General features: G+C 42.9%; 1 protein-coding gene across 1 annotated transcript in view; it reads right to left on the reverse strand.

Moving 5' to 3' along the window:
- NRG3 (neuregulin 3) overlaps positions 1-25,642 on the reverse strand; it is a 1,735,002-nt gene that overhangs the window by 565,310 nt on the left and 1,144,050 nt on the right. The gene's annotated exons all lie outside the window — the stretch shown is intronic.

The raw sequence follows: 25,642 nt of genomic DNA on the forward strand, positions 1-25,642 counted from the left end.
AGCTCACACTTCTGGCGCCACATATCACACTGAAAAGATGCGCTACCCTGAACCCTGCCACTTTATTGCCCTATCCGGTTGAGGAGGGCCAGCAAGAAAAACATCATGATTGTGTTTTCCTGACCGAGGAACAGACAAAGGGTTGTGTCGACTTACAGGATATGCCACTTCCAGATGTGGATGGGGAACTGTGGGTTGATGGATCGTGTTTGAGGCTGCCAGATGGCACGACTTCTGCAGCATATGCGATCACGACACTTAAGACGGTGGTAGAAACAGCACGAATACCACAGAAATCGGCTCAAGCAGTAGAGCTGATTGCCTTAACGAGAGCCTGCGAACTGAGTGCTGGCCTATGTGTGAACATCTACACAGACAGCCGGTACGCCTTCGGAGTAGCGCATGACTTTGGCTTACTCTGGAGAGAACGTGGGTTTTTGACTTCTCATGGAGTACACATTATGCACGGAGAACTAGTGCGTGATCTCCTAAACGCGTTGCTTTGTCCAAAGAAGGTGGAGATAATTAAATGCAGTGCACATAAAAAGGTCACTGACAAAGAGGGACAAGGCAATGCTTTTGCAGACAGTATAGCAAGACAAACAGCTATGTCACAAAATGACTCCCTCATGTATGTAGTGAAGTCACAGGCCGAGCGATGGCATGATGCTCGAGCAGAAATACTAGATATCCAAAAATCAGCGTCGGAAGCAGAACTCGCAACCTGGGCAGCAGAGGGGGTGCTGGATGATGAGGGTTGTTGGAGGAGTAAGAACATGGCACGATGGAAATTGCCTGCAGCTTACTTGCAAGCGATGGTCCAGATGACACATGGGTTGGCACATGTTGGAGCTCTTGCAATCACTCGATTGTTAACACGGGTTTGGGAGCATCCTGAGATTGCCAACACTGCCAAGAGAGTAGTGCAGACCTGCTTGATATGTTTACAGCACAATCCTGCAAAAGGGACGCATACTCCGAAAGGAGGGTTCGTTCCACCTTCTGCGCCGTTCGAAGTACTGCAAATGGATTATATCCAGCTTGAGCGTAGCAATAACCTTAAGTATGTCTTAGTGGTGGTGTGTGCTTTTAGCAAATGGGTTGAGGCCTTCCCCACGAAAGATAATACGGCTTTGACAACGGCTAAGGTTTTGCTCAAGGAGAACTTCCCTCGTTACGGCGTTTGCAAATTTTTGTGGAGTGATAATGGTCCTCATTTTGTCGGGAAAATTGTGGAGTACGTATTGAAGGGATTGGGGATTCAGCAAAAATTCCACGCTGTGTTCCATCCTCAATCAGCAGGTCTTGTTGAGCGGTATAATGCTACATTGAAATTGAAGCTGGCTAAGATTGTGGTGTCCACGTCATTGAAGTGGCCGGATGCCTTGCAGCTAGCATTACTCTCTATCAGATCGGTGCCCCATTCTCGGACTGGCCTCACACCACATGAAGTGGTGTTTGGAAGGCCTATGAGAATATGGGGAGTGCCTAAGCCGCGATTGTTACGTGATGTGCCTTGTATAATGATGAACGACTATTTGGCACGATTAACAAATGATTTGCTTTCTATTCATCAACAGGTTCGAGAAGCGCTCCCTGACAACTCCATTGGAGAGGCCCATAGTCTCCGTCCTGGTGACTATGTCATGATTAAGTCGTTTGAGAGGGCGAACAGCTTGGAACCGAGGTGGCGTGGCCCCGAGCAAGTCCTTTTGGCAACTCGAACGGCTGTGCGAGTGACCAACAGAAAGCGGTGGGTGAATTCAACTCACTGCCGCCGTGTCTCTCCGGACCTGGTGAATCCTACTGTGTTGACCGACTACAAGGAGATTCTGGATAAAGAAAAGAGCCCAGCTGTGACATCGGCCGAAGTTGAGGGAGCCTTCCCGGACCACACTGTTTCTGGAAGACAGCGTTACAATCTGCGGCCACGATAGGAAGAGGATTTTTGTTTTTCGAGACTGGTTGGTTACCGCTCTGGGGTTTGTGAAACGGAAACCGGGAATCTCAAGGGGGGGGGATCAGTTCTGCCAAGAGTAGTGACACCCGTCTTGACCCCGGAGAAGAAAACAACGGCTACCTCGGAGCTCAGCACCGTATTTTTCTTTTTTTTAGGTATATACATTTGAGACATTGTGAACTCTTTGAACTATGGCGTCTTCTGCATCACGAGACAAAAGAATACTTGGTGCCATCTTGTTTGTACTGACAATCGTGGTGATAGCAGTGATAGCCTGGGTAGTAGAACTTGTGGTGCCTGTACGAGAACATTTGCTGCCGACTACCCCGGCTCCATCTGAACATTTTCACTTCACCTTGCCCGACCATGAAGAACGGCACCGTCAGACTTACCTGAACAATAGCTTCATTCAGATTTTGCACCATACTCATAATATGACGAACACATCTAATTGTTGGGTATGTGGGATGTTGCCTGGTCATCAGAAGAAAGGGGGCACCCCGCTCATCCCACTCCCGTTTTCTCATAACGGATCCTGCAATGCCTGGTATACTCTTCTATTCACTTTACGATGGCCAACAAAAGGGGGGGTGCTTTTCCGTTTGAATAAGATATGTTATCACAACAGGGATGGTTATCCACGAGCTGAGGGTACTCAATTTGAATGGGAAGAGTACCGCCCAGATAATGCATCTGCACCCCGTATTTACAGCAATCAAAGGAACATTAATATGTCTAGCTCACACGTCATTAATGTTATAAATACTAAGGCTGATTTTTGCATACGTAATAAAGGTACAATCCCGGTTGGGAAAAGTGAATGTAACACCACACTTACATTTGACAGTCCGAATGGCATATCATTTGTGGCCTCTCGAAATACATACTTTATCTGCGGTAATAAAGGTTATCATCAGCTCTCTTTAGGATGGTTAGGCACATGTTATGTATCTTTTGTATTGCCCCCTGTATTCATTGCACCACCAATGTATCATAATGACTACATGCTTTATCATGATTTTGTGTTAAACAGAGTTAAACGTGCTGTGGTCTTGGACGATATTGACCAGACTGATACTGCCTTACAACAGTATGTTGATTTCAATTTGGGACTGTTTTCTTTTGTGGGGGCTGCTTTGAACAGCCGGAAAATACGACGACTGACTCGTGTGGTTGAAGCTGTAGCTAATGACACTGCTACTGCTCTAGGGAATATCACGGAAGAACTGCAAATTTCTAGAATTGTTACGCTTCAGAATCGCATGGTTCTTTATGTGGTTCTAGCTGACCGAGGGGGGGCATGTAGAATCATCGGAAGTAGCTGCTGCGTTTACGTGCCAGATAATTCGCCATCTGTTTATGAAGCAATCTCAAAGCTTCACAAGATTGCTGCTGAGATACACCTGGACAACGGCACGTGGACTTTATCGGGGTGGTTCTGGTCAATGTTGAGTACCTGGGGCTGGAAGCTACTGACAATTTTATGTGTTGTAGTGGGGATCTTGTTCTTCCTATGTTTATGTATACAATGTGGCCCTGCCTTATGTTCTATGTGTCTATCAGCCTGTATCCCATCTAGACGAGCGCTTGCTGGAAATGAATCAATACTTCATAAAGAAGTAGCTCAAATAATGTTAATTGATATTGAAGATGAGTATCCCGACTACGTTTACTATGAGGTAGCTTCAGCTAAACGCTAAAAGGGTCGTCTGTCGTAATTTGACAATGGCCGGGTTAGCGCTTAGCTTTGCTACACGTTATTTCCCTTAACTTGGCCTTACTCGAAAACGCCATTTTTCATGTTACGGCGGCCATTTTAGAGAATAAGCGGCCTCGTGGTCAGCATGCCCTTCAGTCCTTTCTCCGTGCCGCTGGCCACTCGAGTTTGCCCAGCAACAGGCTATTTTTAGTAATGGTCAAGCTTGCGCATGCGCAGTTCCAACTGACCAGTCACCCCTTAGGAATGTTCCGCCAAACTGACCAGTGGCGTTGTAACCCCTCCCCATGAGTTGGCTGTGTTCCAAAAATGACCATATATGTACATAAACTCTGTAAACCATGTACCGCCTATCTTTTTATTACCTGTTTAATGTATAAAAGGAGGACTCACATCGATGTTCGGTGTGATACTTCTTGCATTACCGAAGGGTGCTGTAGGAATGTACCACCACCCCATGGGGTCTTAATAAACTTGTCTTTTGTACTTTTCAGTTTCCGTGCCAACAGTTCTTTTGGTGTAAGTGGGTATTTCTGCGGAGCATGTAGGCCTGGGGAACCCAGTACCACAAAAGGATATTGGTTACATCTAGCAATGATATTATGGTCCTGCCATTACACAGGTTGAGCTGGAAGAGGTGTGAAAATTACACAGCTTCACATGAATTTAAAATTAAGGGTAACTCATTAAGAGTATGAGAAACTGATGGGCTTCTCTTATGCGTATTTGAGGAAACAAATGTATGAAAAATTACCACTTTTCAGTAAAATTAAAAAAAACAAGTGAAACATCTTTAAGATCTGTAAATGTGATTTTTAGTAACAGCCTTAAAGGCTAACTTCTAATAGGACAAGCTTTTAATCCCATCAAAACAGAATTCCTGCTATTAACCAAACTACTATTGTCCTTGCTTAAACACCTGATCCTGGACAGATTGGAACTCCAATTCTCCACCAATGTCAAGTTAGTGAGATTCACACAAGATATCAATCTCACTATGATGAAACACATTGCAAACAAAATCAAGGTGACATGGACCAGCTTTCTCTGCTTACTACATTGAAAGCATGCCTCCTAGAAAGCAACTTCAAGCCCTCATACTCTTGCAGACGGCTCGGGGGACTGCGTTGCTCCATGACTTGCCAGACCCCACATTGGCCCTCCTTAAAGGTATCCAACATTCTGAAACACATGTCATTAGGGGCATGAAGAAAAATGACAACCAAACCCCGGCCTGACGGAACACCACTGGCTCCCCTTGCGGGCTTACGCCATCTTCAATACCGACTACATCATTCAGAAATTCCTCACACCCTTCAACCCTCACAACACCATCTTTAATAACTCTTTGCACATGCACAACCAGAACGCCATCAGTCTGGTGACGAAGAACTACAAAAAGAAAAGAAAAAAAAGTCACCAATCCTTCTGCTTCCATGAACGTGGGATTCAAAACAATATCTCCATATCTATCATTACTGTTCCATTCCTGTTTTAGCAAAGGAGCTAGTTGAAGTCTATCCTCTTTAAAGAACACTACCTCACGAGGCAGTACTGTGAACCAGCTCACCCTCCTATCACACGTTGACTCTATCTCAGCCTTTTATCCTGTGCACATTCCCCTGTCTTTCTGCTAAGTTTGCTGTATATAAAAACCACATGCATACATATATAAAAAATAGAGCATGCATCGTATATATATATATATATATATATATATATATATATATATATATATATATATATATATATATATATATATATATATATATATATATATATATATATATATATATATATATATATATATATATATATATAAACCATGTTGCTATGTTTTACGACCAGGTCTAAATATTAATGCCAGTGCTATAGAACTTAATAAGGAATGCGATTGGTAGATTAAAAAGTATTCAGTGCATTCAAAACTATGCATAAACCTGTTACTTAAAATGACTTAACATATTTCATAATTATTTTTCAACTCCAGTAGGTGTTTAGGCAGAATGCTTTAAGATCAGCTACTTATATGTGTTAGCATGACAACATTTAAAGTTGCACATGAATAAAGCAACATCCATTTAACATATGTTATATTGAGCCAGCCAGGGCTACGTTAACTGGATAAGGAACGTTTGGTAGAAAACATGTCTTTGTTCGTAATGTGTAATAATATTGTTAACAAACGAGCTGAAATGGATATTCAGTCTTGACTTTGAAAACACTGGTCTCTAAGACTGGAATGAAATGGCCTCATTATTTCAGAAGATCAACCTATCTAACGCCTTTAGTGACCAACAGAAAGGGAACAGCAATGAATTAGAAATGAAGTCATGGTTGGACAATGGGGTGGATGTGGTATAGCGCTGGTCTCTGAATATGTTTCTCTGGACTCTTTTTTCTTTCTGGCATTGTTTTGTATAATATCTGTGTGAGTTTAAAAGTCCTCAATATATCAGATTCAATACTCTTTTGATGTTCAAGACTGTGAATATTATGAGAACATTAAAAAAGGGGAAAAATGAAAGGATGCCAGTGTAGCACATCGCAACAGATAAATCTACACATACATTGGCTATAACCTGACACATATGCAGATTTATGAATTATAGCAGTTCAGTAAAGCTCCTAGAAGTTCAACTATCAATCAGTGGAGTAAGCAAATGTTCATATGGTCAGTTCATTCTGTCACATATCCCTATACCAAGTGACCAAATGTCACAATATAAAGTTTTCACAAATATACTCTTAAACTTACGTCTGTTAATGTGGATTAATCTTTAAAGCTTTCTCCAAAGAAGTGGCAACAGCAGTTTAGTAAAATATTATATTTCATAATCAATCAAGGGAAAGGTGGTCAATATTATTAGAAAACACTCATCCAGGTGACTGCCCAGGGTTAAATATAAAAAAACAATCTACAATAATGAAACAAATTTCTTCAGCTAAAAGAATGATCAATTTGTAAAGTAATTGTAATTAGCAAGCTTGGTTGGACTGGTCATTCTCGAATTTCCCAGGTAAACTGCTAGCTGCGGGACTGCTTTCAGGGGGACAGGTTGACCCGCCACTGCCTTGCTCGCCCACGACCTTCCAGTAAGTAGCCATTAGGTTCAATAGCTTACACCATTTAGCGATGTGCTTGAACCAAGGGAGTTGTTTTGCCCCATTAAACGCCAGCACCTCCCGTAGAGAATTACAATATTCAGTTAGTTGGGGAGTAGTCCATAGATGCAACCAATAGATTAAGGGTTTAAGGGCAGCCAGATCACCAATTCTTTTTAGCCCAAGATCACAAAAGAGTGGAATGAGTGGTGTTGTGACAGGTAGTGCGATCAAAGCCCAGGCAAAGTTATTCTCACAAGTCGTTAACTGATTTACAGGAGTGAATCCCCAGATCTCCGCTCCATACAGAGCTCCATTTTGGGACTTTGCATGGTATATTTCAAGAGCCGGGGAAAGGGGTTGAGGATAGGATTTTTAAAAAAATCTTAAAACGGATTTCGATCTCTGACATAAGGTTAGGAGACTCTTCCGTAGCTGATATTCCCAACTAAGTGACTCATTTATACCAATGCCCAAGTTATCAAAATCTTTTACTCGTTCCAGGGGTTCATATTTCATCTTGACCTGTCATATGCCACCCCTTGATTTACTGAGCAACATATAAATTTTGTTTTCGTGGTATTCAATTCCAGCCTCCTCTCCTTGCAGAAGCTCAGGAATTTATTCAATAAAAAGTTTAAACCCATAGGAGTAGTGGATATTAATAATGAATCATCTGCGAATAGCAAAATGGGTACTTTTGTATTATTCAATGAAGGGGCGTCATTTTTACAATCCAATAGACAACTCACCACATCATTAATATACAGAGAGAACAATGTGGGGGCGTGGACACACCCCTGGCGCACCCCACATTCAATAAGAATCCTCTCTTCCAGTTCCCCATTTATGCCCCACCTAACCAGGGCATAATTGTCCTTATGCAATCTAGCAAGCACAGTTACCAGGTCAACCGTGGCACCTTGGTCAAGCATAGTCTTCCACAGTAGTTACGTAGTACCAAATCCAATGCAGCTCGCAGGTCCACGAAAACTACATATAGCTGCTGTTTCCTAAGTAGTATGTACTTCCATGCTAACAGAGAAAATTTAAAAGCTTGGTCGATCGTGCTAACTTTTGCGTGGAAGCCAGCCTGGGCTGCGGAAAGTATCATCTTTTCATCCATCCAGTCCTGGAGTTTATCTAAAACTTGTCTAGCAAAAACCTTCTGTAGGTTGTCAATCAGACTGATGGGTCTATAATTAGAGGGAATAGCAGGGTTACCCTTTTTAGGTCTTGCCTGGCGTTGCAGTGCGAAGCGCTGTCGCCAGAGAGACTTATTGTGGTTGTGTTGCCTCTCAAGTGGTACAGACCGGGGCACGCGCTGGCGATTGGGGTCTGTGGACGCGCACGTACAGCCACGCGCCTGTCCACCTACTGTTCTTGCAAGCCAGCATGCAGTTTCACTTTCTATTCCCCCCCCCGTCGGCTCCACGGAGACAGCTTTTTCTGCATTAAGCTTTGTATCTCTATTTCTACATTAAACTTCGTATCTTTATTTTTACATTAACCTTCGTATCTGTATTAGCATTAAGCATTCTATCTTTCGCGGGGAAGATACAACTATTAGGGTAAGCTTCTTAAACTGATTCTGTACGAACCCCCCAAACCCCCCAACACTTATGCTCCTATGGAGGGGACATCAGAACCTTTCCCGTAAGTCTTTTCGCTGAAGGGGGAGTGACCGTCGCTTCTTTCTATCCAAAGAGTCCTTCTACCCCCCCACCCAAGACCTTTGGAGAGGAAACTGTAAGCCCTTGATTTTCCCAGGGGTCTGTACTCACTTCGGCCGGGCTCCACTGCCGCTCGGAAAAGCTGAGCATACTGAAAAGCAGGCACGCGGCCTGCTCAGGGTATATGCTCAGAGGCCAATGCCAGAGAGGCACGTCAGCCCGTCCCCAAGAACACGCTGCTTATACCCACCCTGAGTGCAAAGTCTGCCCCGCCAAGAACCGCCCACCATCTTCCCAACTCCGTAATGGGGCGGTCCCAAAACGTGGAAACTCCTCCCACGGCTCAACCCAGCTGCCTGTTTATGTCCTTGCATCCAGACAAGTGACATAATACCTACAAATCACGACTATTGCCTTTGTCAATTGTTAGTAGCAATACTTGTTTCCTTAAGGTAACCGTATTAGCATGTCCCTGCGCTCGGTCCTCCGATCCAAAGTGAATATGTGCAAGAAGCAGGAAAGGGGACACTTCTTCTAGTGTCCCGCCAGAATTAGGTGCCCTCACCCTGCGTCACTCGTAGTGCAGTGCCTCCTCCAGCTCGTGAGTCTTGCTTTTGTTTTAAATATTAATAGTGGGAGACGCCTTCACAGCCCTAAAGTCTTTTAAATGTTTGTAAACGTCACTAGAGGGATTTGCAGTACATTTGCAATTTCTGAATGGGACATGTTGCGCGCTGGCTTCTTGAACAATTTTGGAAGTGCTTCGTTATGATGAGATGGCTCACATTGGGTCATAGGTGCAGTGGCTCCGGGCACCAAAGCTCAGAGGGGGGCATTGATCCCTGATAATTGTTGTACTTTACTGCACGAAAAGTAGTCAAAGTGCCACCTCCTTTGCTCGCACCACAGCCCAGGAAGTCCTTGCTGCCGACGTCAGGCTGAGAATGTTATCACTTTGGGTGAATATGTCCTATTGATAACAGCACATCTACCGGTGATGCAAACCAGGCTGAGATGGCGGGCCGCGGGTCATGCTTTACGTGGGGGGCCCGGCTCCCCCTCTGGAAGACAGATGCACGGACTGGACCCCCGGCGTGGAACTTTCCCTCATTTCCAACTACTCTTGCGTTTTTTCTGAGGCCGTGTCACATTTCAAGGGCGCCCTGCTTCCCACAGAAGCACACTGTAGGGCTAAAAAATACCTAGAGGACAAAGAAACATCACTACTTGCACGAGAGATCTAATATATGGTGTAGTATGATGGTTTGTGATCTGATCCCAGGGTGCAGTTAGGATATTGTTTAGGTTATTATTCAGAAAGAAGCTTGTGAAAAAATAAAAAATAGGCTTTTAAAAAAAATGTAAGCAAAATCATAGCCTCGTAGGGAATCTTCTCTCCATGTCACCACCTTTCTCACCATTTTAATCTTTCTACAATAGCCCGTCCCTTTCTTCGTCTTGAAAACATTAAAGAGATTTGGCCAAAACTGGCACCATCTGTGTCTACTGTCCATGCTCACTCTTCTGTTCTGCACTCTGCCCAGGCGCGGCTGGTCATAAAAGGAAGTGGGCAACAGGCTGTACCCTGGCTCTCAAGTCATCCTTCTCTGGGGGTGGGGTGGCCTGCATTCACAAAGCGGCACATGCTTGTTTTAACAAGGCGCCATACAGCGCTTTCAGTTTCACAGTAGCTGGACGCAAGGCGGAAATTTGTATTCCCGCTCTCCCCCACCCTCTGTCCTGGCGCCTCCCCGTGCCCTCCGAGGGAGCTGTGTTGCAGACTCTTTCCCTGCCTGACTGCCCAGAGAGTAAGAGGTGTCGCCGAGGTCACCATCTCAGGTTTCACGTTCTCAACAGTTACGGATCAGAGCAAAGCAGTCAGAATCTTAGTGGCTGGAAGCGCGCTGCAGCAGTCACAAAGAGGTGTTGAAGGCCACTTGCAGGGCTCGTCAGTGATCAGCCTGGCGACCCCTGCGGTCAGGTCACCAATCCCGAACGGCTCAGCTTCTCCACTCTCAGGAAGCGTTCACCGATACAAGATCAGCTCTGCATTAGGAATCACAGGGAGCAAGTATGAGGTATGTGTTGACATGTGATATTGTTTAAATATACATTTTCTGTGTACTATAAAATGTGATGCGGTCCGACCGGCCTTAGTGTTTTACTGCTCTTTGTGTTGGGCAAATGTATTGGGTCACCCTAAGCCACGCCCCTCCATGTGAGCTTCATGTTGAGCCGAAAGTGTACATCACGTATACTGCAGGAAAATAAAGCATGGCGGCACTGGGCAGCAAAAGGTGAGAGAGTGCAGGGCCAGGGCTTGTTTAAAGAATTGTGATCCCATCCGTACAAAGCTCCAGTCAGTTGTGGGGCGGTGAACCTGTCGGGCTCCGCTGCGGATGGTCAATGACCTCAGAAGCTGGTGACCAGCTCCCCTTTATTACCTCTCCCACCAGCGCACAACATTCAGGCCATCTCGGCACTTGCAAAATGGCTTGCACCTCCCCTCAGGCTACCTGCGGTGTTTGCTCGGTGGTACAGGGGGTGTTCTGGGCAGCCGGGCCTGGGACTGATGGTGGCATGGATACAAATGTATAAACCGGTCCTCTAATACAATAAGAAAATACCTCATGAATACCAGTTGTAAACCTTTCAACCTCTCACCCCGCCCTTAAACCTAATTTTATTGCAATACTTTCCCCATTCAACAACTCATACCGTCAGTAACCCATAGTTGTTCATTATTCATGCATTCATCCATACCAAGTCATTTGAGCATCTTTTAACCTTATACCACTGTGTTTTCAATATAGTAGTTCTGAAAAGCTTCTGCATTTTAAAGAATGCTCTTTTTTACTTTAAAGATATTTTATCGTGTTTTTTTTTTTACGTGATTTGCAGGCCAAATATTGTTGGGGCTGGGCTCGGTGCGGAGCGGACGTCTGCCTCAGCTATCCCTGTTAATTTGTGGCTCACCTACCCACCCCGAGATGCTTCACTAGTTTGTGGCCAAGCAGGGCACTAGTTGGACTCCCGCGGAAGGACTTTAAGCATGTCCTATACGATCTGGCGAGCCAATATAGAGCCCAGCCAGGCATTTAGGCTCTACATTGCCACCTTCCTATTTTATTGCTGTTTTAAGACAAAGCACCAGACGCATGAAACCGCGCACAATCTAACCAAGCATTTGCAATGCAATAGGTCTCGCTTTTGCAAGAGTTTAAGCTATTGGCATTGTAAATGGCAATGCCTTTTATTTATGTTTTAAAAACCAACACAAATAAAAAGCATTGTCATTTACAATACCAATAGCTCAAAGTCTCGCAAATGCGAGACCTATTGCATTGCAAATGCTAGTTAAAGATGGTTATTGCCTCTGCCCCCTCCAGGTTTCGGGAATATCTCCACCAGCTAATATACAGTTAGATAAAAGGTTAATGTAGGGTGCCCATATCGCGGGTTCAGACTTATACAAGTCTCCTGGTATCAGGTCGGGTCCCGGAGCTTTACCTGTTTTTAGTTTCTGGATTGCTGTCAAAGTGTCCTCAAAGCTGAAAACTCTCGGGGGTTATGTGTGGGCCCATCAGAATCAGTGACATCTAAAAATGGCACTGACTGATCAGCGTAGGCATCTATAATAACTCTACCATTAGTATAAGCCAGAAAAATGATCCACCCAAACCTCCGGCTGAATATGATGACTATTAGAATTGGAATACTCTGCAGTACCCTTAGACACAATCAACCAAAACTTGCGGCAAACTCTTGCCTTTGCTGCTAAAACGAAATCATTCCAATTGGTGTCAGCATATTCACGTTTGACTTTACAAAGTGTAGCTTTATATTTGTTGCGGGCAAGAATTAAATCCGATCTAGAGCGCCCCCTAACTGCTAATTGTAGTGCCTACTTGGCACTCATACAGTCATCATTAAACCAGTTGTGAGACCTTACACTGACACTTTTCCCAGCTCGCCTAGGTTTTAAAAAGAGTGACTGCAACTCTTCAAAAAGGTGTTTGTGTGCGGCAATAACATACAAAGTGTTGGAAAAAACAGTGCTATCCTTCGGGCTGGATATGCAAATTAAGGTGGCCGCTTCAGACTTATATAATTTGGCATAAAGATCTTGATCACCTTGGATTTTGGGCCATCTAACTCTCCTACCGTTATTAGGTGGGCTTGGCTCAATTAGTTTAGAAATGTAACAATGAGCACCCCTAAATGGATCCTTGCCCTTTGATTTTAAAAATGGAGAGTTATGATCGCTGTCTGTCCTCGGTTCAATTATCATGTCCTCCACTAAAGACCATATTCTAACATCAGCGAAAAAATAGTCTATGATACTCGTATGGATGAAGGTGTTCTCCCATTGCATGCCCTCAAGCTTCTACCTATTTATCAAAACAACAAAGGTCCTGAGCAAAGGAGAATAAAGAAAACTTGATATATATAGATCACAATGGAACTCTATATAGTCTTAGAATTCCATGACCAGCCGGCCAAGGAATATTTATTGATTCAATTGTTTTATGATGTCAAAGTTACGGCAATTAACCCAAACAGTATGGGTTAAATTGGGGCACAGTCCTGTGCCATCCAAGAAAGGAGAGAGCAAGAGGGTAAAGGTAAGTGGGGAAAGTTATCAGGCAAACAAAGTGAGCTGACAGGTCACTGGCATTTAGTATACATTTAACAGTGTATCCTGAAGTCATTCATACACACAATAGTATTATGTAGGTACATGTATGAATTACTTTAAGGTCGACGTTTCGATCCCTAGCTCAGATATAACGGGATCATCATCAGGACAAGAAATTGATATTGCCTGAACATAATTATTAATAACACCGAGTTGGGGACCCGGGAGGGTGTTGGCTTCAGTTTCAGAGGGCCCTCTTGGCGGGGTTGCGCGAGACAACGTGATTCTTAGTGGGTTCACTGTACTTCAATCAGAGGTTGTGTTGAAGTTCTGTCGAAACGCTGGTCAAGGTTTACAGACAAGCCCCAATCTTCAGGGTTTGTTAATGAGGTTCCAAGTCTTGGGAATCCTCAATTTGAGAGCTTCTATGCCTCTTCAGTTGGTTGCATGGTTTCGAGTGCCAAAACTTAGATGTGGCATGTGTTCTAGGGGTGAATAAAGTTGCTGGTTGATACCTCTCAATCGAGCCTGACAATATGGCCAATCGGATGTTTATAACGCGGGTGCGCTGTCCTCGCGTGTCCTCAATCACAACCAGGCGACGGAGTGCGGCCAGGCAGTTAGCTGGTCCGCTATGGGAGACAAACGTTCTCCTGGAGTGCCGTTCAATGAGGCTGCTCGCGAAGGACCCTTGTTGATCTCAAGCTTCTACCGGCAGATAAGGATGCGATCTGCAGAGAGACATTAGACTGACGCTGGGCGGATTTACCAGCTACCAAATTGGGTATACCCCAAACCTCATCCTCCTCTTCTAGGGACGCACTTAACACCTTGGCTGCTAAGGGTTTTCCCGCTGGGTGCTGATCATTTACGAACCCCATTGTTTGTGACAAGGTCAACTCGTCATAAGCACAGGGCAGGTAAAGCCCATGACGAGTTGACCTTGTCACTAGCATGGAAGTGGTTAATAAAATAGAGGGTTCAAACGCAGCATTAAGATCTCCTGCAACTATAATTAATGCAGATTCACTATTAAAGGGTTCTGACCTGGCGTACACATTAAGCAAGGTCAAGGTTAAACCAGACGGTAAGGTGAGTTGGATACCTAATATATCAGGTGAGTTTATTAAAAGTTGTTTGTACCTCCAGGCTAAGGTGTTTTTGACCAATATCAGCAGTCTGCCACTAGCCCTGCCAGATGTTTTTGGAGGGAGAGCGTTCATACAATAAGAAGAATAGCCCTTAAAATAAACTTATCTACAGTCCATGTTTCTTGAAACTCATAAATATCAATGTTACCCATGGCCGTAAACCATTCGGGATCTTGCAGTTTAGACTGCATCCCTGCTAAGTTCCAGGATAATATACTTAAGCAGTGGATTGCCCTGGGTCCACTGACAGTGGCGTTATATTTACAGGTGTTTCTTCAATAGCTGTAATTGAGAAATCCCCACTTCTTGATTCAATATGAAGATCAACATCCTGGGGCTCAAGGGTTGGAATGTAGACAGCATTCGGGGTAGCCATGGGCAACTCATTTATGTGTAAGTTAGGAGTGAGCCAACTCTCTTGGTGCGCACTACCAGTAGTAGATTTTGCATGTGAGCCCCTGCCCTCCTCTCTCATGCCAATGGTCCACGCAACTTCGACACAAGTGCAAGGTTGAACTTTGGGAGAACTACCCTCAACCAGGGCTGTATGTTAGGAAGGTCCTCTACCCGCTATGTTCAATTCGGGCAGTCAATTATTTTCATCTATGGAGTTAAAGACATCCAATTTGTTATGGACTGGGATGGCAAATCTGGCCTGTCTCTGCCCCTCCATTGAAAGTCCCCTAAATGGTGCATGAGCCATACAATTATATTTATAAAAATACCCGAGAGGTAAAATGCTAATGCCTGTTCGTGCCATAGACCAATTGCCCCCCCTTTATAGAATAGCATGTACTAGGTCGGGTGATTCGAAAGAAATTACCACGCAATCACCTTCTCTAGTCTTGTTCGAGTTCCCTACCCATCCAACACGTCTCACCATTTTGAAGTTTGAATGGATCGGGTTACATATTTTTGTCCTCCTATTTAGCTAAAATAAGGATTTATTTTTCAAACAGGACCAGTGTTCCTGCTCTCCCGTAGACAATTTAGGAATGTTGCCCAACACTATTGTATACAGAGTTGCCTCAGGAGGCAGATGAAGCACATTGTTACCTTTTGTGTCACTCCCTGGCTTAACGCAGGAACCATTCAACCTTTGATGCTGTATTAACTCAGTGTGTGCATGATTGGGCTTATTATAGGAGGTTGTTGTATGAGAATTAGGGCACAGTTCATGTGTACTTGGGATATGAGCTAGGTATCTGGCTCTCAATAAAGATATCCCCATACACCTGTTGACCTCACTATTAGATGGAACAGGATTTTGAATTGGTGTAGAGCCCATACCAGAATTAGAGAATTCATCATTGCGACTGCAATTAGTTGCAGAGGGCTGAGCAGATTTAGCACAAGACGCTCTGGGCAGGGAAGGCTGAAGGGGATGGACATTTATGTGACAAGGCTGCTTCTGTGAATCTGAAGAAGCTGCACTTGCAAGTTTATCAATGCCTTTTCCAGATTAGACAGCTTTTGCATCAGTGGGTACAGTAAAACAGAAACAACGTTACCCATTTTAGACCAGAACTACTCGCTATCAATAGTTGACAGAGGGGGTAAAAGTGGTGAAGCCGAGAGCATAATTATCCATTGTGACACCAGATGTAACCTCACCATCCTCAACAGCCTCTCTCTTTACACCTCTGCGCCCTCTTTTAGATGATGGCAAGTGTTGTTTGCCAGAACCGAGCCCTTTCCATTTCTTGGGCAGAGGTAAAGAGCTGCCCCTTGGGAAACTTTAGTTATTTGGCTCCTAATATACACTTTAGATCTAATAAATGGATCATTTCCCACTTGGGCAGTGCAAAGCACAGAGCCCTGGGCTGGCAGAATGATTGTTGCCGGGATTTTAGGTGATCTTGTAGGGGAACCAGGGTCAGAGTGAGTGTCCGGATTAATACAACTGGAAGCGTCAGCTTGTAAAAGGGGGGAAGGGGCTCAAGAGAAAGCCTACGCTCGGTAAGGGCGATTTCATGAATAAGGTCTGACTCTGCCTTTGATAAAAAGGCATCTAAGTTGCCTACCACCCCCTGACCCACCATCAATTTCCTCTTAGATAGTTCTTTCAGCGCCATAGTCCCAAGAAAAATACTAGGCACACAAAAATAGCAAAGATAACAAATAGCCTGTACCTTGTATCCCAGTCCCAGTCCTTGTTTTCCAGTCTCAAGTCCAAGTCAGTGTACAGGTTCCCAAAACAGGGGTCAGAACAACATGAATAGCTTCTGCCAAAGCCAAATATTGTGGTCCAGCCCAGCCTCCTTCAGCCTCTGACGGCCTCAGAAGTGCCCGCCCTTGGCCTGGGTTGTGCCCGGGCGCGCCAGCGCGTGTCCCGCGCAGTGGGAGTCAAAGGCAGGCTATATGCGCCGGCTGGCTCGAAAATGACGCGGCTCCTGCCGATGTACCCTCTGGGCGCTGGAGTCCTCTGTCGGGACTGGATGCTGGATGCAGGCACAAATGATCATCACGCTTCCGCGCAACGGGAGTCAAAGGCAGGCTATATGCGCCGGCTGGCTCCTGCCGCAATACCCTCTGGGCGCTGGAGTCCTCTGTAGCGGCTGGATGCGGGCACAAATGATCAACACATGTCATACCTACTGTCACAACACAAGACCACAGACTATACCACAGCATGGCACACTCTGCTCCTTCAGAAGCTTGTGTCTTCGCTGAAGGACTTTGCTTAATGCTCCCATAGCTTGCAACCTCTGGTAAATTATAATTTAAAAACATGCTATCAAAAACAAATACATTTTTTTTGCTTCTCAATGCAAATTAATATACTATGGAATGCATTTATACATGTATATGACCATTAGGAAGTTTTGAATTTAATTATTTAACTGAAAGAGATTATGTTCCAAATATGAGGATTAGGCAAACAAGGTTGTACTTTGGGTACTTATTGTCAACATCGTTGCAGGGATGCGGCAGCTAGAGGCAATGATATTATCTCACGGTGCTATTAAAAGTGCCATACTATTACATTTCATGTTGTCATTACTTAGCTATAGTCCAGATAAAGGAAATGCTTGTGCTGTACACGTTTCATTTGTACTCTACACAGAAATATATAGGTGTTCTTTGTCTAGCATTAGGGTTGACCTCTGGTCAGCCACTCTACTTTTAGTAATCCACTATGCAAATGCAGAAAGGATTTAGCACTTAAACAGAAGCACATGAGTGCATAGACTGCGTTGTAAAATGAAATCCAGTACTTTTAAAGCTCACAATTACCCGAGGGCGTCTAGGTGCTGGGGCCATTGGGAAGATCAGTCTAGCTATTGCCCAGAGTCACATGGTGCTGGGCTAACCTGCTGCCGGCACCGGGGATCGAACCGTGAACCCCATGGTCCAAAGTCAGGCCGCTGCGCCACACCTCTCCCAGGCCTCACACAAAAATAGAGGCCAAAAACCAGGTTATATTAAAGTCAAACATATTGGTGACCTGCATTAAGGTATGTGCAATTGCCCACAATATTGAAACATTTAAAATGTAGAGCATGTGGCAATCATGTTGTGCCAGTATGCTTTTCAATCACACAATCTTGGCAATGTGTGACAACAATTTTGCCTATTTTTGTAGCTGATTGGTAAGTACAATTTGAGTATAAGCTTTGCTTATGGAGTGGCACTCCATTTAAAAGTAACATTGGAAAAATCATTATTTTTGGTCTCATCAAGTCTTCAGCAATGTTTTCTTCTATTTTGTTGTAAACATGCAATAGACAAGAAAAGTTTAAATGTAATAGAAAGTACAAATGCAGCAAACTAAAGTTGAATGACATATTTCTTTAAACCAATAGTTAAAAATTATCCATCAAAAATATGAAACATAAAACCCACAAAAATAAAGCCAGAATGAAAGCAGCACCTAGTGAACTGTTTTCTAGTCAGATAAGCATATGTGCACTAGCAAAATGTTGTCAGTCACAGTGAAAATTAGACAATAGTTGAAGTGGGATGACCTATCGACCCCTACTGTATGCTGTGGTGGGTGGACGCAGAATGTGAATGACACTTGAAAGGAGCAAATAACTCTAACAAAAAAGAGCAGCACACTATACTTACTCAATAATGACTCACTTTAGGGGCGCAAAGACAAGGGTGACCGACATCAACCGCACAATGCAACTAAACGGTCTGTTAACCAGATAGCTCATTGTGCATTAATGGATTTCCCACTGTCTTCCACCTTATTTTTTAGCAGTGGAAGCCAGAAGGGGAAAAACACATTTTAATGGATTCATGTCAAATCTTTTCATAATTTAAGTGGGCTGAAAAGGAATATTTGCTGTTTATGACAATATTCAGAGAATTATCACATAATCGATGTTTGAATTGCATATAGGTATCAAATGTTGCATCACAGCCTGGACAAGATTCCCACACCAAACATAGTAAGCAAGTTTAAACACTAACCTCCAGAACCCAGAAGACACATCGGTGTCAAGAAGGTTTGATTAAATAAATCTGGTTGCCCTGGAATTTTTGATTAATTGAAACAAAGAGAACTTCCAAGAATTTGTTATATATGCACTCCAGAACATTTAATTGATGGAGAGTTTCTTCCACAGGAAATAAATCACAAGACATAAATCTTTGAAAAATTTAATAAAAAAAACTATTTCCATAAAATAAAAATAGTGAACGTGTGAAGCCAAACAAATACCTGCGTACACAAACTAACAACCACCAACACATTATAAGTAATTAAAAGTAATGAATAATGGATGATGTAATCAAAATATTAAATGACAGAGATATGTTCCTAAAGGTTCGTCTAGATCTCTCGACCGTCTTCAATAAGCTAAAACACCAATGACTACTGCAGATCCTTAATTCTAGAATGGGAATATTACTGAGCTGGTTTGAATCTTTTTTTCTCTTCAGGATCTCAATTGTGAAACCCTACACTTTTGAATCATACCCACTTCAATTCAAATTTATTGAACCACAAGGAGCAATCCTATCATTTTACCCATTCTACTTAAATGTTGATCCTCTAGCAAAGATCCATCAAGAAAACACCTTCTCTATTCATTAATATGCTGACTACAGTCAGCTATACCTTCGAATGTCTGAGCTGTTAAATATACTAACCCTCAGTCCAATCTCTATTATATACTGAATAGGATGGTATTTATCACACTGCAAATGAATCCTCAAAAGACCAAGTTTCTTCTCTTATTCTCAACTGAAACCCCCATCATGTCCACAATTGACTGGCCACTTTTCAGCATTTGAGTATCTTCATATTCCTGGTTCCATGTGCTAAGTCAATTGGCTAAAAGTTAAACAATTACCTCACCCTAATTGACCAAATTGCCAAATTAACTAAATTGGTATCCTATCAACTCTATCTGCACCAAGAAGTAAAACTTACCATTCCACATATAGACTTCAAATCAACAGCACAAGCCCTCATACTCACTCATCTAGAGGAAGGAAGAAATAGCTGAGGATGTCTTCTAAAATCTATGACCTCACCCTTTAAATCTGTACTACTCAAACCTGCCTGACTAGTAGCTAATGTGAGGAAATTTGATCACCTTCTTCTGCTACTGCTTAAAGCAAAATATGACTTCAAGTTTGCATATATCCCACTTAAAGCTACAGTCCTACCTTTTATCTGAGCAATAAACTCAATTATTGAGTGGAAAATGATTATCTAGAGAAGGTTTTTGTGTACATATTCCTAAACCAGGAAAACCAAACCAACAAGCAAGAGTACTAATGCATAACCCCTAAATTGAGGAACTCTATTCCTGACTACATAACACTGAATCCTGAATTTATTGCTTTAAGGAAAGACTTAAAAACACTTTTTACAGGTTTCCTTTCCCAACTGATTCAAATGCTAATTCCTTCTAGTTTTCTTTTCAATATCCACAGTACATTGTTTACTTATAGCTATAAATGCCCATGCTTCATATGTTACCTGTACAGCACTCTGTTCCTTGGTGGCTAGGTCTTTTTAATGCATTAAATATAAATAAAGAGATAGATGGAAAAATATCTCTTAAATAAGTTTTATTTAAATCAACAGCCCAAACTATCCCAAAATAGTTTGTAAAGACTTAAACAATATAGCAAAATAAACAGTAGCTGATTAAAAAATCCTCAATGAATGAATAGTTGGTGTGGCATTTTAGGGCACATGTGTAATTGGATGCTCTGATCTAGAAAGAGATCTGCCTTCATAAATATCAATTACAATTTAAAGTAAATAGGACATGCTATCTCACTAAATAGTTTTGGAATGAGGTCATGTTAGATCTGGCAGCCTTAGGGTGATCTTCCTCACACATTTTGCCTGCTTGCCTCCTATTTTGTTAATTCCTTTTTGTTGACCTTTGGACTCTGAACACTTTACCCATGCTAGCCAGTGCTAAGGTGCATGCTCTCTCCCCCAAAACAAGGTTTGATTGACTTATTCACAAATGGCACATTTAATTCAGCTGTAAGTCCCTAGTACAATTCACTACATGTGCCCAGGTTCTGTAATTTAAATGATACTAGTGGGACTGCAGCGCTGCTTGTGCCAACCACTCAAGTAACCCTTGAACATGTCTCAGGCATGCCACTGGACTTTCATGGGAGGAGGGGAGGGAGGAGCTGGGCGCAGCCTCATACTTTTACTTGAATAGGCAGTGCTCTGTCCACACACAAGGGGCTGCCTGTGTGTGCAGTTTACACTGCCATGTCAACCTGGCATTTAAAACCCCTTGCCAAGCCTCATACTTTAATTTTATTACATACAAGTCACCCTTAACATGGGCCCTAGGAAGCCCATAGGCAAGGGTGGTGTGTAAGCAAAGGGTAGGACATGCGCTTTTAAGGTTTACATGTCCTGATAGTGATAAACTTCCAAACTTGTTTTTCATTCCTGAGAGGCCTATCCCTCACATAAGTTAACTTTGGGGATTCCTTATTACATTTAATAAACTGTAATACCTAATTGAGAGACAGGAGAGTTGTTATGTTTAGTACCTATGAAATTGTAATGATAAATCCTCTTTAATGGTGAATCTGGATTTGTCATTACTATTCTGTAAATGCCACTTTGATAAAGTTGGGCATTTTCCTGCTCTTAGCCATTTGGTGTTTCTGCTCACTTGCTGGGCTGAGTGGCAGTTCACTTTGTACATTACCTCTAGACAGCCACGTACAAAAGAAGGCTGGCTGAGACTTCATGCACCTTCCTGGGAGGAGGGGAGGGAAGAGTTGGGCACAGCCTCATACTTTCACCTGAAAAGTATGTCTCTGTTCACACACAAGGGGCTGTATACCCTCCTGTAAAGAGTCTGGAACCAGGGCAGACAGAAAGGACCTCTGTGCACTTCAAAGACTGTTCTTTGAAGTCACCCCCACTTTAAAGGTACAACTTGATATAAGTACTGGACCCCTGAACCTAGCAACTGAGTACACTTCTGGAAAGGAAACCAACTTGCCAGGAGAAAGAACTGCTGTGCTAAGGACTGCAACTATGCTAGACGGCTGTTCTGCAAGACTGCTGCCTTATTGCGCTGGCCTTCTGCTTTCTCTGACTAGACCTTCATCCCTTTCCTTTACCTGGTTCATAGAAATTGGACCCAGCTGCTTGCTCCAGAGGAACTGACACATCCTCTGCTTCTAAAGCCTAATTGATGCATTGCTGCTGTTGAAGGAACAGAACTGGTGTGTCATACTTGTAACCAGCTTATCGCCATCGGAACTGCCGCTTTGGAACCACTGCATCACCGCCACTCCAGTAGGATGATCGAGGCATCCCTTCGACTGCATGGAAAAACCCTGCTTATCGGCTTCAGACCCAAAGCATCTGGGAACTGGTGCTTTTTCTTCAGAACTGGAGCATTGCCATAATTGTGTGTAGAAAACCAACACAGCTCCTTGTCTGAGGTATCGACTGCACCCGCATCTCGTTGCTTAAGAACAGAATTAGGGTACTTTTGCTCAGCGGGCCTTGCGTGGGTCCTGTATCCGGCCTGCCCTCCGTCATATTCAGCCTGAACTCTTGAATGTGTCCCAGTCCAGCACAGCTGATTAACTCTTTAGGCGCTTACTGCGTCTAAAAAAAATCATATCTCATTTTCTACTTTTAAGATTTTGGTCATTTTGGTCTTGTTTATTTATAAAAATCCTAATCTATTTTTCAAAACTGTTGTAGAGTCTTTTTGTTGCGTTTTCACTGTATTACTGTTGCATAAATACTTTACACATTGCCTCATAAGTTAAGCTTGCCTGCTCTGCGCCAATTTACCAGAGGGTGATCACAGGTTATGTTATGATGTGTATCTGACTTTCCCTGAGTAGAATTGTGGTTCATGCTTGGACAGTGTGCATACCTTTGTCAAACAGAAACACAATTTCTAATAGGTTACTTTTGACAAAGTGAAATAGAAATGTACCTGCCTTCTGTACACAGTAACCATCAGCACAGCATTTTGCTATATTTACTGTAGAGAAGTGTGGCTCAATGGTTGGGCCATCAGACCCGTATGCAGTAGATTGGCCGGGACCTGGGTTCAATTCCTGCCTCGGTGGGTCTTGGGCTCAATTTCCTCGGACCTGATAATTCTCGTCTCGGTGCCTATTCTGATCATGAGCCCCACTCTGCACCTCTGGGCAATAGCTTGCTTAATATTTACAACAGCCCCAACAACGCTGAGGATGCCTGACGTCACCTTGGGGGTGCCCAGGAGTGGGCTCCTCACAGGTAAAGGCCAGGAAGGGTTCCTCGGCGGTATTCGTACAAGCGCCGAGATGCCTCCGGGTAGTCGTGTGCTATATAAGTGTGTAATTATCATTATCACTGTGATGTGTGTAAGAGTTCTACTTTTATTGGCATGCATGAGGGAGGCAGTTGTGGGCTAAACCACCATTTGCTCACTTCCTCCTGGTGCCCACTTGCCCCTTTTAGAGGATGCCTCATTGCCCCTATTTCAGCGAAATGCATCCAGGTCCCAAAAAGGATACATTTCTTTTACTTTATCTATCTCTACCTTAACCACTCCAATCATATTTTAAGTTACACCCACAGAGGTATTGGTCCTCCGATGGACTGTGCTCATCGCAGTGAGGGGTGAGAAACTAGGGTGTCAAACTGTTGGCCAGCCAATGAGGACCAATAATAAGTAGCCAACTTGCAAGTTGGCGATCGAATTTAAATATACAACCCTCAGAACCATGATATAAATGTAAAAACGGCAAAAGGAAGACTAAATCTCCTGAAGAACTTCAATCTAACAAGAACTATACAAATCAAAAGATCTTTTTTAGCCATGCAGAACAATAGCAGAAGAATCTGATGTTCTGAAAACAATCTAAGATCCATTAGAAGTCAAATCTTTGTAAGCACAGATTCTGTGAAAAAGAACATTTACACACCAATATTAAAACGCAGCCAAATTTTAAATTATTTGATTATTGTATTAAAGATCCAAAATGAATGCATATAAGTAGCATTTCAAGCAGTTCAGTAATGAGTCTTACAACACATAGTATAAAACCACACATTTAGTCAGAATAAATCTATTGCTAGGTAGAAGGGCCCATGAAAGAATTACTAGGCTAGGGTTAACTACCACCAACAAGGGCAGGTGGACAGTTCAGGAAAGTTCTCTGAGCATGGGCAAAAGGGTTTGGTAAAAGTCTGCCGAAGGGGAGACCATGGGCATAGGAAAGGAAATGAAGCTCTGATCAGGATATTGCTCTGGTCGGTCTCTCACCAGTCAGCTCCAACTTGTCCAGCAGGCAAGTGCATAATTAAGGAATGCCAGTAAGGTAGCGGGGAAGAGGGGGATCCACTGAATAGCTCTCAATTCAGAAAAACACTCCTCCAAGAAAGTAACTTTTTATATTCCATGCATTCTGTTGATGACATCAATTGTTAATCCACTATGGTCCGAATGATATGCAACCATCTTCTGCTAACAAGGTACAAAATATTATTTTTCAAATTGTTTCCCAGATCTGTCATGAGCAACAACTGCCCAGTCTGTCTACACAGGTTAGTTTAAAAAGAGCCTATTTACTTTGAATCTCTTCATGTGTTGATGTTAAGAGCTTGGGTTCTCATGATTTCATTCACGAAAAGTGTCAGGAAAAATATGTGTTTTTCTTAGGAATGCCATGTGAAATTACAAGAAAGGTATATTGGTGAGAAACGTATCAAACTATGAAAAAGTGCAGATCTAAGAGAAAGAGGTAATTTAGTGCATGTAGATGAAACATTTCTTAATTATTAGAACATTGGAATGTTGGGAGCTACATTGAAAACAATGGAGTGCTCCGGGCCTATAATGGCTGGTATAAGCCTGGAGCTCCAACATTCCAATGTTTCTTTGTTCACAGCTCTGGCTGTGAACAAAGGCTTCAGGGAACCTGAGGGGATTCCAATCCCCTCACGCTCCCAAAAGGCTTTGTTTTTTCTGTTAGAACATTCTGTCCTCTAGTGACAGAGTGTTCTAATAACCTTATAGCCCTTCGTAGATGGGCTATACCGCTATTAAAGTCCCTCTCCCTTGTTAAAGGCCCTCGCCTTCGGCTTGGGGCCTTTAACGCTGGAGAGGGCCTTTAATAGCCGGTATAGCCCTCTACGGCGGGCTATAAGGCTATAGTGAAAGAGCTCATAATTAAGTTCAAGCAAAACGAAAACCAATCAAGTATGTCATTTAATGAAATAATTGTTCCTTTGTCAATGGGTATTGTTTAGAATATTCAACTCTAAATATGGCCTACTTCCAAAATTTTCACCAGACAGTTCCAAATTGCCAGCAGGCAAGTGCATCAACACGGGACTCCAGTCTTAAAAGTCATTATAAAAATATAATTTTAGGAAATCTTAGACTAGGAATGAAAAATGCTTTCCAAAAATGTCAGTACTCTGTGGTTTTCTTAGAAGAACAAAATACCCCAGCAGCATTCGTCTGGCTCTTTCATAGGGCATCCGTGGTCTGGTTAACATTAGTATTATTTCCAATGAACATGTGTCTACGACCTGCAAATCTTTGCGTAGAGCTTTAAACCAAGATGCAAAGCCTTGATAGGTTTGGGAATTACAAAGGGAATGTATATCAACAAATGATTCAAAATATGTTGTAAGTCAGTATAATTGTACTGTAATCAGTCAACCACACATGAAAACATTGAAAAAGTAAGCATCAGAATAATAGCATTAAGGTCTTCACATTTTCAAATGCATTTTTTCTGTAGCAGTGAAGGGAAAAAAGAGAAATTATTCTCTTATAGAACTTCACCAAAATTGAAAGGACGAGGGAACTGGAGGAAGAGAAAGAGGCAGGTTACTGCATCACCTTCTCCAGTAAAATATAGAAAAGCATCAGCAAAACCAATAGGTATTCCCTGTGAAACCTAATAGCTTTTCCAAAGCCT

The sequence above is a fragment of the Lissotriton vulgaris genome, chromosome 5, assembly GCF_964263255.1.
Source record: "Lissotriton vulgaris chromosome 5, aLisVul1.2, whole genome shotgun sequence".
Lineage (NCBI taxonomy): Eukaryota > Metazoa > Chordata > Amphibia > Caudata > Salamandridae > Lissotriton > Lissotriton vulgaris.